We start from the raw sequence: 13,433 nt of genomic DNA on the forward strand, positions 1-13,433 counted from the left end.
AGAATAGCAGAGGATCCCCAAATCCAGGTGTGAAAAACTTGTACTAGCTCAAAAGAGTGCTTCTACTCAATACTGAGCAAAGGGTCTTAATACTTATGTCCATGTGATATTTCAGTTTTTCTTGTTTAATAAATTTGCAAAACTTTTTACGTTTGTTTTTTTCTGTCAAGATGGGGTCCAGAGTGTACATTAATGAGAAAAAAATGAACTTTTTTGAATTTACTAAATGGCTGCAATGAAACAAAGAGTGAAAAATTTAAAGGGGTCTGAATACTTTCCATACCAACTGTATGTATGTATGTATATACACACACACCTCAATACAGTCACTGCCAAAGCTGCACAATCACCTAGGAAACACTATCTGCCTAGTGGCCACCACCAACTGCTTATACAGGCCGATTGGGCAACTATTACAGATGGCGTATGGCTTCGGGAATGCATTTATAGGCGAATAAAGCCATTTAATTTTGTATATTTAGTTCAAAAAGTAGGCAGTGTTTATAAAAATATACAAAAGATGTTACAAAGGGGACAAATACTGTATATATAGTTACATAAAAGAGCTAAAGAAAACAAAAGTACTTGATCTGTGGTCGCAGGGGTGGCACAATTCTCTTTTTAGAGGGAAGCACTCCAATAGAAATATGGGACAACCCTACACAGAAATAGCTTTGAGGCATTGAAGAAGGATCATAATTTGGCATTTTGCTTTTATTAACACAAGTTCATTGCACATAACTCCCCTTTGGTGACTAATAACAGGGCTTATCTTCAGAGAACAACAGGATGTGTCTTAGTTAGAAAACTATGAGATTCCCAACTTTTACGATATATTTGCCCCTGGAGGCCCTAGGCGTGAGATAGTACCTCATTTTTCTTATCACGATTTTTTCTGTTCATAGATAGGATGCAAGGCATAGATATTGTCATCTATCTGATCTATATCCATTTGACAGAACCCCGGCCATCATCCAGCGACGGATGACAATGCTTTGCGTTCACCACTTCATTGCAATTCTGAAAATATCTATTATATTGATACAGTGCTGCATAACACCTCAATTCATAATTTCTAGAATTGGGAACAAAGGATTTGAATGTAGTCTAGTGTTCTGTTCGCTGAAGCTCTTCTCTCTAATGTTTGTAAATCTGTCCTTCTCTTCATGCTTGTGCATTTAAGCTGAGATTGTACATGCATCTGCTACACATTGAAAGAGAGGTCAGCTGCATAGGGGTCATGTAGTGGTAAAAGTGTAAGGCTATGTGCCCACGGGCGCTAGTACCTGCGGTTGTATCCGCAGGTACGAGCGCATGTTTCCCGCAGCTGCCTGCTGGCGTCCGCAGCTATTTTTAGCTGCTAGATTACAGCAGAATAGCTGCGGGAAACATGCGGACATTCACGCGGCTTACCTGCGGACGTCTCGGCCTCTCATCTCCATAGCAGAGGTGCGGGACATCCGCAGGTAATTCCGCATGAATAATTGACATGCAATTATACATACGGATGCCTACATCCGCATCATGTTCGGCAGCCGCACTTTCCGCAGCGTGGACACAGCACTCCCCATGTCCCATAGGATAACATGGAGAGTGCCTGTACATGCTAAACCCTGCGGATTTATCTGGAAAATCCAGAAAAATACGCAGGTTTTCCGCGGCAAAATCCGCACAAACAGGCTCCCGTGGGCACATAGCCTTAGCCTGTTTCAGTATTCATTATGATAATTAGGAGAGGTCTCACAGATTTCCAATCATATTCATAACACATGGATAATTGATTGAGATATAAAACGGTATTTTCCCACAGATTACCATCAGGGCCTAGCTGTCAAAATTTTATACTAGGGGCAAGCGCACAACACTGGTCCATAAGCAGCGACACACCTATTTACCATCACATCATCACATAAAGGAGCAGGTGTAACTAGGAAATCCCAAACAAACTTGACCCTAATGGATATGTTGACATTTGCCCCTGTAGACCCTATGGAAAGGAATTGTTACAATGATTATTCAGTATTATAAGGCTATTCAAAGAAAAAAAAAATAACTCCTGCACACCGGATAGAGAATGACTTGCTGATCATTGGGATGTGACCACAACTGCTGGGATGCAGCCACCAATATATATGGAAGCCCATCTTGACTGGAGCAGGTGCACACGCTCGACCTGCTTTCTCTGCAGTTAAAAAGAGAATAAATAGAGTAGAAGTCAAGGATTCGCAGCTATGCTTCATTCAATTTGAACTACATAGCCATGTTACTGGGGTTCCAGCGGCATGATCTCAGGATAGCTGGAGATTTTAACAATCAGACCTCTAAGCAATAATCAAGTCATCCCACTTTACGAATAAACCTTGAAGGGATGTCTGGCCTTCCTATACAAGTCTGCAATCTTGTGACTGCAGACTTGCGAATCCTCACAGTGTGCACACAGTTAGGATTCTCTGGTGCAAAGAGCAGGAGATTTGCATACATGTGTTTAAGTACCAACTAGACCTGAGCAACCGCGCTCAATACAAGTGAATTGAGAAATTAATTGAGCAAAACTGGACACACAAAGTCGGAATGTTGCCAAAAGTATGCTAATTGTACATGATTGCCCACTGCAGCACCAGAGAATCCTGAAAGCCCATGCACTGAGTGACTGCAGATTTGATCCCTAAGGCCAGATGATCCCTTTAAAAACTAAGTCAACCAAAAAACTATATCACCTCATTCATAAAAACAATGGATTCCCATGCAATGACTTAATAATACATATAAGTCCAAGAATGATATTTACACCTGGCATTTCTGCTTAGTGTACAGCCAGATCCTGGTGTTTGAACCCTCAGGTATTCTACTGAGAAATACAGGGAACACAATGCTTCCCTAGAACCTGTATACTGTAAAAAGATTAGCCCAAACCTCCAAATAGTAATGAAAACAATGACTAATAATATCAGAGGACAACCGTGCTTGACATAAATGGAACGAATATACTGTATGTTAGAAATGTGCTTTACAAGCAGAAGGATAGCAAGAAAAGAAGAGGGCGCACCTGAGGCGCTATATGGTAACGTACTTGGCAGTATGATTCTGCAGGTCAGTAAGAGTATGTAGATACCAAACATGTATGGTATCTTATTTTTTCTTCATTATTTAACCCCTTCACCCATGGGCAATTTTCCGTTTTTCATTTTTTACTCCCCTTATTCTGCAAGCCCTAACTTTTTTTATTTTTCAGTTAATTTTGCCATAAGAGTGCTTGTTTTTTTGTGGGACGAGTTGTACCTTTGAAAGACATCATTAGTTTTACCATGTAGTGTACTGGAAACCGGGAACAAAAATTCCAAGTGCGGATGATATTGCAAAAGAAGTGCAATTGCACCATGGGTTTGGGGATATTTTATTCACCGTGTTCACTAATTGTCATTACTTACAGCAAAGATGGAACTGCAGCTGTATATTGCCCAGACTAAAAGACTACTACTCCAGCAGGATACAGCTAAGGCTGCTTTCACACTACGTTTTTTTAACATGCATCATGGACGTTTTTTTAACGCAAAAACGGATCCAGTGCAAATGCGTTTTCATTTCAATGCATTTGCAATGGACTCGCGTCAACATGCGTTCACCTCCATTTGCGTGCGTTATAGTGAGGATCCAGCGACTTGCAGTTTTTTTACTTTTTTCAAAAACGCTACTTGTAGCGTTTTTGAGCTGCTTCCAAATACCGTTTGTGACGACCTGGACTCTGTCAGTGCCTAGCATGGGTTAACTTTCTTAACATTCAGCCAAACATGAAGATAGTTTGTGTATAGATTGGGGATAAGCCCTCATTGTTCTACAAGACTCTTGGGAGTTTAGTATTGAAGTTTTTGTTGACTCATGTAATTGTTTGGCCACTGAAGGCCAGGCACTCATTGTATTAAGATGTGTTTGCTGGATGGGATGTAACTTAGCGGTCTCTTCCTCGTCTCTGCCATTGACCATTATTACTGGAATATTCTGTATACGGCTTGAAATCTAGCCAATAAGAGCCCTGTCTTATCCTCCAATCATGAAGACTCCAAATGGTCTGAATGAAGAGATCAGGGGTATAAGAAAAAGGACTGTCCATTGCCCGGGAAGACTTTTGCTGCATGATACCAATCTAGGACCTGCGGATCTGATTGGCAAACCATAACCTGGATTATAACACTATATGGACTTCAGCATTGAATGCAAGGATTCGGCTGTGATACCAAGGACTACATAAGGAAGGAATCCAGCTTGGGACAATCCAGACATCTGACTACAGACTTTGCAGTCCTCAGCCAGCTTCCTAAATCTGGCGTTATTCCTTTCTCGGTGGGTGCCCGCCGAAAGCGGGGTGCTGCTGGTTTGGAGTAAATAGCCCTGGAAGCTCTGAGGCACGGACATTCTAATCCCTGGTGAGCCAGCGGAAGGGTGAGACTCTGTTGCCTGTTACATTTGTGTGTTTTGCTGGTTATGTGTTATGTGCCGTTAATATTTTGGGGATCCAATAAAGTCTTAATATTGTGATCCCCTAACCCTGTGTTGTCTGAGTAGTGTTCTGCCCACGGTTAAGGAGGTCGGCGTTCAGTTGGGATGAGCCCTGAGCCATGCTGTCTTTCTAAAGGCGGCTGGGCCAACGGACAAGAGCACCCACTGAGCTCCGTGTCTCCACACTGTTTTTCACTGGATCCTGACTATTCTGCAGGCAAACACATGTGAACGCTGGCATTCTGATAGGAGAGCAAGCAGGATCCTGTCTGAGCATGCCCAGAAACCAGCCTGGCGTGATCAGTCTCTCCCCCTCCCTCCCTCTCTCCCCCTCCCTCTCTCTCTTCCCCGCCTGGGAGCGGCGGACGCTGGTAACCAAGGTAAATATCGGGTAACCAAGCAAAGCACTTCGCTTAGTTACCCGATGTTTACCTTGGTTACGTGTGCAGGGAGCAGGCAGCCCGGCTCCTAGCAGCTACGGACGCTCGTAACCAAGGTAAATATCGGGTATCCAAGCAAAGCACTTCGCTTAGTTACCCGATGTTTACCTTGGTTACCAGCGTCTGCAGCTGTCAGATCCCGGCTCCCAGTCTATCACGTTCAGTTCCCCTCACTCCCGATCACATGACTTCAATGCCCGCCCATAAACTTCAAGTGGCAGGATCCTGCAAAATAACACATGCGTTTGCAAGCGTTTTTCTTTGTAAAAACAGGATCCACTTTTACAGCAAAAAAACGTTCATGATGCATGTTAAAAAAAACGTAGTGTGAAAGCAGCCTAAATCCCCACTAAGTGCAGGCATCACAGGTGCAGGAGGAGCAAATCACACACTTGCAAACATGGAGGAAGCGATTGCTGGATGGTAAAATTGCACACTGATGGCTTGCATAGAGCACTGTTCACATTTGCAGATGCACAGTCACAAACTCGCAGCCTATTAGGCAACGCCCATACTATTAGATCAGGCGGGCTGCCAAGCCATACCCCAACTGCGCACTACATAGGGACAGGAACTCTAATAGCAAGGCCTAACAAAAAGGGGCCTGGCTGTATCCTGTACAAAAAAATATGAGGCTTTTTGTTAGGCCGGGTACACATATCCATCTTTTTGCCGGTTTGACAGATGCGGCGCACGTCAGTACAGTATGATACAGTACAGTGGCAGCGCCGCAACCTCCGGGTCACATGCTCCGGTCACATGACAGCATGCTTGTTGCGCTGCCAGTGTACTGTATACACTGTACTGGCATGTGCCACATCCGTAAAATTGGCGAAAAGCCGGATATGTGTACCCGGCCTTAGCGTTTTGGCCATAAGACGGAAGCCTACAACCCTCGTCACGAGAACCTCATGCTTGTAGGTCCCTACACTAAATATAATATGAAAAAGCATAAAAGAGGAATAAATATCATTACTTACAGCAAAGATGGAACTGAAGCTGTATATTGCCCAGGCCAAAAGACTACTACTCCAGCAGGATACAGCTAAACCCCAACTAAGTGGAGGCATCACAGGTGCAAAAGGAGCAAATCACTCACACTTGCAAACATGGAGGAGGCGATTGCTGGATGGTAAAACTGCACACTGATGGCTTGCATAGAGCACTGTTCACACTAGCAGACGCACAGTCACAAAAACGCAGCCTATTAGGCGACGCCCTCTTTTTTAGATGTGTTCACTAAATGGTAAAACTGACGTGTCCATATGATACCTAACGTCAGTACAAGTTTGCTGACACCACACATATATACTTTTACCTAAGGGGTTAACAAAAATTCAGAAGTTTGACTAAAAAAAAAAATTGTGCTTTATATGCTATTTTCCAAAACTCTAATCTGGGGCTCAGTGACGGCTTATTTTTTTGCAATGACAAAAACAACTTGCCACTCTAATCTTGATGCAAAGAAGGTGATTATTTATTCCCAAATACTGAATAAATTGCTCACTCCAGCGGTGGACACCGCAAGTTTAAGATAAGCACCAGCCTCTCCCAGGATACCGCGTACTGAATTACCTCTGCACACAGAGGAAGGTCTGCTAATGACCGAAACGGTTGCGCTATTCAGTATTTGGGAATAAATATTCACATTCTTGCATCAAGATTTAAGTGCCAAGTTGTTTTAGTCATTGCTTATGCGATTGGATCCTACATGTGCACCAACTACAGAAGTGCCGTGTATTCCATTTCTTGGCTTATTTCTCTGCATCTTGAGCTGACATTTTTAATGATATCATTTTTGTACAGATGCTACAGTTTGATGTCAGTTATTGCATTTTTATAAACTTTTGCATCGACCAAAAACCATAGTTTTGGCGTTTGGATTTTTTTTCTCACCGCGCAGTGTACCGATCAGATTAATTGATTTAATATTTTGATAGATCGGGCATTTCTGAACGCGGCAACACCAAATATGGGTATATTTTTTCTTTTGTTAACGGTTTTATTTTCAATAGGGAGAATTTTGGGTATTTTGAACTTGCAGGGTTTTTTTTACTTCTTCATATTTGAAAAACTTTTTTTTTAAACTTTTTTCTTTATTTTACTCGTCCCCCTAGGACTAGTGTCCGATTGTCTGTGCATTTCTGTTGAGCAGAGCTGCACAATTCTGATCAACAGATATGCTTCTTTCCTGAGTGGTGGCCCTCTGTTGCCTCTGACAGGAAATAAGTCATGATAGCGTTTAGAGTGCGTGCCCAGAATCAGGGTTCACAGCGTTTTAGACGCAACATATTTTAGCTGCGTCCAAAATGCTTCGATGTATAATACAAGCACAGTGGATGGAATTTCTAGAAATCTCATGTCCGCTGTGCGTGTACTGCCCGCAGCATACACTGACCTGCGGTGCGGCTTTCCGAGACGCAAACATGTCAATTTATTGCTGCGGAGCCACAAGCATTCTCTGCAGGGAGAACAGAAGAGAGAAACCGCAACTGCCAGAGCCCAGATCGTGGGCACGAGCAGCTGCAGTCTCCTGCGGAGGAGGCTTGAGGCCCCGCAGGTCAGGGCCCACCACATCCAGGACGCAGTGGGTCCTGATCAAGGTCACGTACCCTTACAGCAATAATATATTTACTTCTATCACACACTAAAAAACATTTTTGTTACAAATACAAGTTTATGCATTGCGACTGACAGTCATGTGAGGGCCTGTTTATTGCAGGATGATCTGCCATTTTTATTGGCACCATTTTCGAGCATACAGGCACATTTTTTGATCGCTTTCATTTCCAATTTTTGGGAGGCAGAATGAACATGAAACAGCAACTCAGGAGCTTTGTTTTTACTGTTCTGTCATTCACAGAGTGGTAAAATGGACAAGAACGCTTTAATCTTCGTGTCCATACGATTACAGCGATACCACAGGTTTTTTTTAAATGTTTTGCTGCTTTTACACAAAAACAATTATACAGAAAAAAAAAAAAAATGTTTTTCTGAAAGCTATAGCTTTTTTATTATTCCACTGACAGAGCTGTATGGTGATTTGTTTTTTGCAGGACAAGATGATGTGTTGATAGTTTTATTTACATGCAACTTTTGATTGCGTTTTATTATACTTATTTTTTGGTAGTATGATAAACGGAATGGGTTAGATAGTGTGACAGTTTTATAGATTGGGTCATTATGGAAACGATGATGCCAAATGTGTGTACTTTTTTGTTTATTTTTGTTTTTACATGAATATATTTATTGGTATAATATTTTTTAAATTTTTTTTTCTTAGTTCCAATCTGGCACTTTAACTTTTATTATTCTTATTTTGTTCCCTAGTAAAATGCATTGCAATGCACGTGCATTGGAATGCATTACATCTGTCAGTGTTACACTGACAGAATGTCAACTGAACAATGCTCCTGGCATGGTCTAATAGGCCACCGTAGCTGGCAGACTCGAAGGTCATTATTTGACCTCTGGTTTACATGACTACGGTCAAAAGCCTGCAATTAAGCGCTAGATGTGGCGATCCAGTGGGAGAGAGAGGTGGCCTCCTAAATAATGTGATCACTATTTAATTTATTGGGCTAAATAGTCAAGGGCGGTGCAGGCACCGGACCTGGTAATGTCACCTGGAGATCGGCCATCACTTAAGCAGAGCTCTGGGAAGTAATCGTGTGGTATCGCTTAGGTGCCCGCATGATTGCCATAAAGTAGCTGAGTCGGAACCCCTTCCCTATCATGACGTACAGTTACGTCAATTAACATGAAGGTGTTAAAGACAAAAGAAAAAAGGTCCACATTTCAAATTTTAAATTAAACATCCACACCACAAGAAATCCTCAGACAGAGAATCGGAGAGCATCTTGGGGATATCGAACATAAAAGGGATAAGACAATAGTGAGACATTTTAGAAAAACATGGTGGGAACCCCGCGGCTATACGCTTCCTAGGCATTGATATAGTCCTTAAACCAAAACGACAAAAAAGTGCTGCAGAAAGAAACAAGGTGGATATTCACTTTGGGGACCTTGTCACCTCAGGGATTGAATGAACACCTACAGTTTTTGCCAGCTTCATCTATGTTCCTAAATTTGTTAGATAGTCTTGTACAGAGATAACTTGTTATTACGTAGATTTGTAACCTGTGTAGTTATGGGAGAATTAATAGCGGTGCTAATGTCTCCCGATAAGCTATAACTAACTGTATTGTATAAGCTTGCGGTTTATTTGTGGTGCTTGAATCACTAAAGTGTATGACAGAATTTAATACTGGCGAGCACGACTAAATGGTGAGGTGGATCCATCCTATTCCTTTTGGTGGAGGTCTTGATGTGAAGTGATTATATTGCTAGTTACTGAAGGAAAGGTTTTTGGAGAAGGTCTGTGAGTAGCGTCGTTATGCTGATAAATGAGAATTCTGAGCCACCTATACTGGCTTTCATTTTGAGAAGCATCTGATTATCTGTAATGATAAGTGTCCTTTTTTTACCTATTTAAAATATCTAACATGGTTTGGGCAGTGATGTGCAGTGATTGCGCACATCCCCCTGCTGCAATGTACTAATATTGTGCTTGTTTCAGACTATGTCTGGTGAGGCCTCGAACTCCATCTTCTGGTGTACATGCGGGCCTGAGAGTCCCCTGTTTAATGGACTTGCGCCACACTAATTATCTTCCTCCTTTCTTTTTAAAGGAGTTGTGCAGTGGAATACGGAGATGACGTGTTGGCGGGGATTACCCGGAGCTACATCATCTGCAGATGAATAGAGGGTCTGTGGAACGCATGTAGTTTGTGTTCCACTAGAGGAGCATGCGCCTGGTATGGAGATAATGACGCAGCTTGGATGCCCACCTACTATGTGACGCAGGAGCCTGTAGTTCCTGTATTGCGGTCACAATGGACAATCCAGGAAGTCCAGCTAACATCATGTGACTTCCGGTGGGATGTACCACCTGTGGAGCCCACACAGTTTGCATTCCACAGAGGCATGCTTTACAAACGGAAATATATGACACCATACAGTGTGCAGCAGTAATTAAACAACCATCCCCCCTCCACCCCTTTGCTTTGTTACCATCTGGACAAATGGGAAATAATGGAGTGAGGATTCATTAGCCAGCAGGTGAGTTTCTCCAATTGGATGTGAATTGTGATTGGTTAAATCTTGTTTAACCTCATAACGACGGCCGTACGACTTAAAGCGGCGGCAAAACAGGGTACTTATTCTGTTCCGCCGCTTTAAAGCGTCGGGCCGAAAAAAGCCTGTAGCTCCCCCCAGCGACTGAAAATCTCGGGGGTTTCAGCTACCGGGGGTAGCCGAGACCCCCCAGATTATGAATCGGGGTGTTTTTTTTGGACCCCGATAATGTGATCGCCAGTATACACCGTATACCGACGATCACATAAAAAAAAAAAGAAATGGCCGGTAAAATTGATTTCTTTTTCATCTGACATGATCAAACATGTCAGATGAGAAAGAAATATAAACCCCTAGTGCCCCCAAAGCCCCCAATACCGGAGAGTCCCCCCCCCCACCCCTACCCCCCCTCCGGAAAAGTCAAAATGGCGTCGAAGCGCACAGAAAACTGCCGCCGACTCTGCATTCATTTCCCTCCGATCTGAAATGATCAAACATTTCAGATCGGAGGGAAATGTCCTCCCCCTGACCCCTCCTCCGGTACACCGGAGCCCTCTGGTCCCCCGGAGCCCCTTCCGGTTCTCCAGAGCGCTCCCCCTTCCCCCCTCCGGAGCATGCAAGATGGCGGCGCGCAGCGCACAGTAGCGCGCGGCCACATTCATCCTGCTCTTTCTGCCGCATGTGACACGTCACATGCGACAGTAAAGTTGTCTCCAGGTCCCGCCAGGTCTCCCGCCATCACCCCCCCGTCTTCCCAGTTACCTGGCTTCTGCTCCGTCCCCGTGATCACTCCGCCTCCTTCTGGAAAGCTGGCGGCGCATGTGAAGACAGCGGCTGTCAGCTGGATCCTTGCAAGCAGGGACGCTGACCTCGCTGCTGCACTGTGGACCGGGGGAGAGTGAGTGCAGTAATCTGCAGCCACACTCCTCACATGGAGAGACTGCTGTTCTAGAAAATGGGGGGTACGTTCTGTGAGCGTGCCCCTCATATTCTGGAATGAGGTTACAGCAGGCCACTCTGCTCTAGGTTGGACCGGAGCAGTATGAGTGCAGTATTCTCAGATTACTGCACCCACACTGCTCATTGAGAGCTTGCTCTTCCAGAAACTGGGGGATACGTTCCCTGAACGTGCCCCCCATATTCTAGAAGGTCCAGAGTCGTCGAGAGACCTCCAAAATGGATTACAGCGACCGGAATTTGTTTATTTTCTATAAATTGGTGAAAGAGGGAATGTTTCGGGGAGTTTTTTTTTTCAAATAAAATTTTTTTTTTGTCTTTATTTTTTTCTATTACTAACTGGGTTAGTGATGTCGGGTATCTGTTTAGATGCCGTGACATCACTAACCCCAGGGCTTGATGCCAGGTGACATTACAGCTGGTATGAACCCCGTATATTACCCCGTTTGCCACTGCACCAGGGCGCGGGATGAGCTGGGGCGAAGCGCCAGGATTGGCGCATCTAATGGATGTGCCACTTCTGGGGCGGCTGCGGCCTGCTATTTTTTGGCTGGGAAGAGTCCAATAACCATGGCTCTTCCCACTCTGAGAATACCAGACCCCAGCTGTCCGCTTCACCTTGGCTGGTGATCTAATTCTAAAACCCCTTGTTTGTTTAATTTTTTAAGAAAAAATGCCTGGGGAGCCCTCCAAATTGATCACCAGCCAAGGTGAAGCTGTCAGCTGTGGTTTGCAGGCTACAGCTGTCTGCTTTACCCTAGCTGGCTATCAAAAATAGGGGGGACCCCACGTCGTTTATTTTAATTATTAATTTTTTGGGGGGCTAAATACAAGGCTAGGCACCCTTTAGTGCCACATGAAAGGCACTAAAGGGCACCAGCTTAGAATATGCAGAGGGTGGGACGTTATATTTGTTTGACATCTATCCATTCATCCATTGTAGCATTTTAGGCTGTGTGCCCACGATCAGGGTTTGCAGCGTTTTGGGCGCAGTGTTTTCCCTGCGTCCATAACGCTGCGTTGTGCAGTAGAAGCACAGTGGAAGGATTTTTAGAAATCCCGTGCCCACTGTGCTTCTCTTCTCCGCAGCATACACTGACCTGTGGTGCAGCTTCCCGAGCCTCAGCATGTCAATTTATGCTGCGGAGAAAAGAGTGATCTCTGCAGGTAGCATAGAGCTCCACAGCAGCCTGAACCCAAATCGTGGGCATGGGCAGCTGCGTTCTCCCGTGGACAACACTCACATCTCTGCAGGAAGGCTGACACTGTGTACTAGACGCCGTGTCGCTGGATCATGGCCACATAGCCTAAAAGTGAGAAATTTGTTGCTACAGCAACATTTTTGTGAAGTACCTGTGGATTCAAAATGCTTACTATACTCCTGAATAAAATCCAGTTTCCAAAATGGGGTTTCTGCTGTATAGGTACCCAAGGGGCCCTGCAAATGTGACATGGTGCCCGCAATTTATTTCAACTTTTCCAGAATTCAAATGGTGTTCCTTCCATTCCAAGCCCTCCCATTTATCCAAACAGAGGTTTTTGGCCACATGTAGGGTATCCCTGTGCTCATAAGACATTGGATAACAACCTGCTGGGTCCACGGTTTGTTGTTGCCTCTTGAAAAAGTAAGAAATATGATGCTAAAGCAACATTTTTGTGAAAAAAATGAAAATTTTCAATATGGCAACCTAAGCTTATCAAATTCTGTGAAGTAATCTTGGATTCAAACTGCTCACTATACACCTAGATAAAAGCCTTGAGGTGTCTTGTTTCCAGAATGGGGTCACTTGTGGGGGACCTCCACTGTTTAGGCACCTTAGGGGCTTTCCAAATGCAACATAGCGTCCACTATTGATTCCAGCCAATTGTGCAGTCAAATGGCGCTCCTTCCCTTCCGAGCCCTGCTGTGCACCCAAACAGTTGATTTTCATCACACATAAGGTATCAGCATACTCAGGAGAAATTGCACAATAAATCTTATGCTGATTTTTTTCCTTTTACACTTGTAAAAAAAAGCTACCTGGTTGAAGTAACAATTTTGTGGTAAAAATGTATTTTTTTATTTTTACAGCTCAACATTATAAACGTCTGTGAAGCACCTGGGGGTTCAGGGTACTCACCAAACATCTAGATAAATTCCTTGTGGGGTCTATATTCCAAAATGTGGCCACATGTTGAGGAGCTTCACTGTTTAGGCACCTCAGGGGCTCTCCAAATGCAACTTGGCGTCCTCTATTGATTCCAGACAATTTTGCAGTCAAATGGCACTCCTTCCCTTCCGAGCCCCGCCGTGTACCCAAACAGTTGATTTCCACCACATTATATATATAATTTATTGCTTGGAATTTCGAAGACATGTTGTCAGTAGTTTATAGAATAAAAGAACAATTTACATTTCACTCAAAA

General features: G+C 43.8%; 1 protein-coding gene across 2 annotated transcripts in view; it reads right to left on the reverse strand.

The window, feature by feature from the left end:
• Positions 1–13,433, reverse strand: part of SUGT1 (SGT1 assembly cochaperone of MIS12 kinetochore complex) — a 238,643-nt gene that overhangs the window by 81,613 nt on the left and 143,597 nt on the right. The window lies entirely within an intron of this gene.

Source organism: Anomaloglossus baeobatrachus, chromosome 2 (assembly GCF_048569485.1).
Source record: "Anomaloglossus baeobatrachus isolate aAnoBae1 chromosome 2, aAnoBae1.hap1, whole genome shotgun sequence".
NCBI lineage: Eukaryota > Metazoa > Chordata > Amphibia > Anura > Aromobatidae > Anomaloglossus > Anomaloglossus baeobatrachus.